The sequence below is a fragment of the Miscanthus floridulus genome, chromosome 1 (assembly GCF_019320115.1).
Source record: "Miscanthus floridulus cultivar M001 chromosome 1, ASM1932011v1, whole genome shotgun sequence".
In the NCBI taxonomy this organism is placed as follows: Eukaryota; Viridiplantae; Streptophyta; class Magnoliopsida; order Poales; family Poaceae; genus Miscanthus; species Miscanthus floridulus.
Genome location: NC_089580.1, coordinates 148,732,989 through 148,737,267, shown reverse-complemented (window position 1 = coordinate 148,737,267; position 4,279 = coordinate 148,732,989).

The following is a 4,279-nucleotide window of genomic DNA, read 5'->3' as shown; positions in this document are numbered from 1 at the left end:
TTGATCTCAACGGTCAAGTGATGACTGGATGCAGCTGCTCAAACTAACCGGACACAGCAACCCCAGTGTCCAGTCATTTCTAGTAAGGTACCAGTCACGACCGGACGCGTCCGGTCGGTCACGATTGGATGCAGCATGAGCGTCCGGTTCTACTCCAACTTCTCTGTGTCGCCTACATCACCATATGTTAGCCTAACCAGACACACCCTGCCAGCGTCCGGTCACTTCCAGCACTAGTGTTCAGTCAAAGACCGACGCCTGCACGCTCTCGGCCGCCACTGACCGGACGCAGGACCCCAGCGTCCGATCACCACATGATCAGTGTCCGGTCCACTCTGTGAGACCCTATCTTCTCTGAATATGGCGCCGGTGGCACCGTCGGACTGTTCGCACTCTACGAGCGGACACTCTGCCGGTGGAGTTTCAAACCCTTCTCGCCTCTGTTTCATCGCCGAGTTCATCCACATCAACTCCAACTTCATCTCCTTTGTAAATGTGCCGACACCACCAAGTGTACACCATCATGTGTATGTGTGTTAGCATTTTCACAATCATTTCCCAAAGGATTATCTACACAACTTGCCACGCCACTCAATCCTAGCGACGATGCAAAGTTAGATCACTCAAGTGACACTAGATGACCGATATGCAAACAAGTTTGCCCCTCTTGATAGTACGGCCATCTATCCTAAACCTAGTCATCAACTTCTCTACACACCTATGACCGATGAAATAAAATGCCCTAAGTTATACCTTTGCCTTGCGCATTCTATTCTATCTCCTCCAATGTCGATGCAACACATGCACCAACATGATCAACAATGATATGATCCACTTCATATCATCACGTGATCATATTGGTTCATCGATCTTGACTTCACTTGCTTTTCATTGTTGCCTTCGTCCATCGGCGCTAAGTCTTGCTTAAGCTTCACCGCCACGTGGTCCATCGCTCCAAAGCCTCCGACTTGCCCTTCACGCTTGCAACCAGTCCATCAAGCCAAGTCTTGTCTTGATCTTCTCCACCTTGATCACATGACTCAATGTCATGTCTCATATGCAATGAGCTCCTTTATCATCACATGTGTGAGCTTTGTAACATTTCTAAGCCATTTTCACCTTCATGGCATATGTTGCTCACACATATGTATCTATGAACTAATCACCTGTGTATTTCACATAAACACAATTAGTCCACCTAGGTTGTCACTCAATTACCAAAACCACACAGGAACCTTTCACCAAAGCAAGCCCTGATGCATGACCCCTATTTTATGATCACTGAATATATATATATATATGATTGCATTTAAGTTACATGTATTTTATTAAAACTACATGCATAAATATATCTACCCATGAGTCCTACTAGTATAGGACGAGTAGTTGCTATGCTCAGGATATCGGTAGCGTGAGTAACCTGCCGTTACTCACAAATAGGTGATAAAATATGATCACTCATGATAAAATGGTGGAAAAGAAATTGGTGACCGGGCAGGGATATAGTTTGGGTACTGGTGGGTGTAAGGGGTTGTGTCCTACGGCCAACAGGGCATAGTTCGGTTACACTTTTTCCCTGTCTGTGTTGATGAAGGACCGGTCGTTGCATATGGCTCTAGGCAAGTCATAGACTTATTGTCCCGAGCACATACTTGTGTATAGGCACAGGGAAGACTCGTTGCTCTCTTGTCGTGGATCCGGCTCTTTCCGGACCGACTGATTGGAGGCGGGGTGGTGGAGGTCCTTGCACCGCACTAAGTCCGGGACTCAGGAGTGGGGGCTTGGAGTCCAAGTTTGGACGAGGACCTGGACACCCAGGATAGGGGGATGATGGGTTAGTCCTGCTTGTGCCTGGGGTACAAGCGAGGCATGTGTTTTCAGGGTACCCAGCTGGGGGCATTGATTCACGAATCATCGGGAAATCCGGTACGGCTTGTCTATGGTTTAGCACCGTAGTAAGAACTAAAAGATAAAAGGTGATGAAATGGAACTGATTGCTCAACTCTTGCTTGAAAGTAGAACATGTGCTTATATAGATCGGATAGATAATAACTTAATATGACTGATAATAATAACATAAATAAGGACTCACTATTAGTATTGCTTTCTGTTAAAAGAAAACCAGCAAACCATAAAGCTTATCATATTCCTTAGAGTCGGGAAAGTATTCCCATTAGTCGAATAAGTCTTGCGAGTACATTGTGTACTAAGTGTTCATTTACCCCTGTTGCAGGTGATGCATGAGAAGTACCTTTGTGTGGATGATTCTTCTGGTGGGCTCAGACAGAATCATCGTTCTTATTGCTAGATGTGTATTTAAAATTCCACTGTTTATTATTCCGCACTCTGACATTTGATAATATAATAATGTACTTTTTAAGAACTTCTGATGTATGAAATGGACCTATATTGTAACTCGTTCTTATTATTGGATCCTTGGAAAAAAAATATGGATCTTTCGGGTTCTCCCTTGGGGTGTGCCCGACGGATACCGCTCGTTGTAGCCTATTTTCGGGGTGCTTAGTGTCTGGTGGGAGACGAGCACCTCCGTAAACGTACTATTTTGGGCGGTTCTGCCACAGAAAATGCGCCAATCTCCCCCTCGATCCTACCCCTGATGTCGATGAGCAGGCAGCGGAGCCTAGCCACCTCGGCCTCGAGCGCGGCGTGGCTCTAGAGCTTCTTCATGAGCTGTTGGTTGAGCGCCCTGAGGTGGACCACCTCCTCCTCCAGCAACATGGTGTGGGCCTTCTTCTTCTCACGGTACTTCCTGACGGCGGCGCGGTTCCCCGAGGGGCGCTTCTTGGAGGCAGCGTTGCTGTTGCCAGTGGTGTTGTTGTTCTTAGACGGCGACTCGACGGTCTCGGGTTGGAGAAATCTAGGTCCTCGTCGTCCATTGCTGCTGCAGGCGCGTCGGTGTGCGGGCGGGCGGGCGGACGTCGGGCAGTCAAGGACACATCCACCCACCTGAGAACATGACAAACCATTAGAAAATTGTGCTGGTATTAGTACTCTGTCGCTGCTCCGGAGACAAACGGATTCAAGGCAGCGGGGAATAGATTCTACCAGAGACACACGGAACGAGCAAAATCAAATCCGTCGGAGCGTGGAAAAAAGAAGACTACAAAAAAATGTCAAATGGGACCAGCATTTGATTTTTTAGAAGTCAAATATTAGGAACTATCGGATATGAACTTCTTTTTTTCTCCTAAAACCTTTTTAGGAGTTGGTAAATATAGACTTTTTAGGAGGAATATTTAGGGAACTCTTGGAGATGCTCTAAGGAGCCAGTTGGATCGGTGGTGGGTACGGTGGGCAGCTGGCGGAACCCGATTTTAAATCTTATCTCTATATGCATGCATGGCTACACTATAATGAAGCAAATTCAGATCAAATCAAACCGCACGCAATTGGTGATCGCAAATAGACTAGTAGCGCGCGCAAAACGGTCCAGGAGTTCTAAATTTGTAGACTTATTTTAAGTCAAACTTTTAAACTTGAGGGGAGAGTTCATTGGATCAAACAATAATAAGTGATTTGTTTTTTTTCAAAAAAGTCGAGGGAAGATGTGTATCCCATAAAGACATGGTAAAGATCTAGGGTGTGTTTGGTTTGAGGACGAAGTTGGATGTGATATGACGATCCATGGATATTGGGATAAGGATATCCATGATGCATGTTTGGTTGGATGGATGGGATGAACTATTTTTCTGTTTGGTTGGATGGATGAAAGTGGATGAGATAAGAATAGTTGACTAATTATATCTATTATTTTAAAATAATAACAACTAATTAGACACCGATAAATATGCACTAATACTAATTTTGCCATGATAATCACTAATTTAAGATCAAATATGTTAATTACCACCACTGATATCCTAATTAGCACACGAAATATGCACTAAACAACGTATTAGCACTTATCAAAACTAATCCTACCATCATAATTAATAACTAATAATATAACATACTAATAATCTTTAATTAATTTACTAATGATAGAGATTAGAAGACATGGATTAGCTGGTCCGTGAGATTTTTACCAACCCAGAAATCCAGCATCTCGTGGCATATTCCATGTCCAGTGATTTCCTCGTCCTAACCATCCAGCAAACCAAACACCGGACGGATGGTAGCAACCAAACACACCCGCTACTGTACCGTGCCACGGATCCAAGGGCAGCTAGGAATCTAGTCCATGGCGGCATGGCCACCGCCCACCGTCCGCGCTCGATCCATTCCACTGCTGGCTCTACCTTGGACTCCACGAGTGACG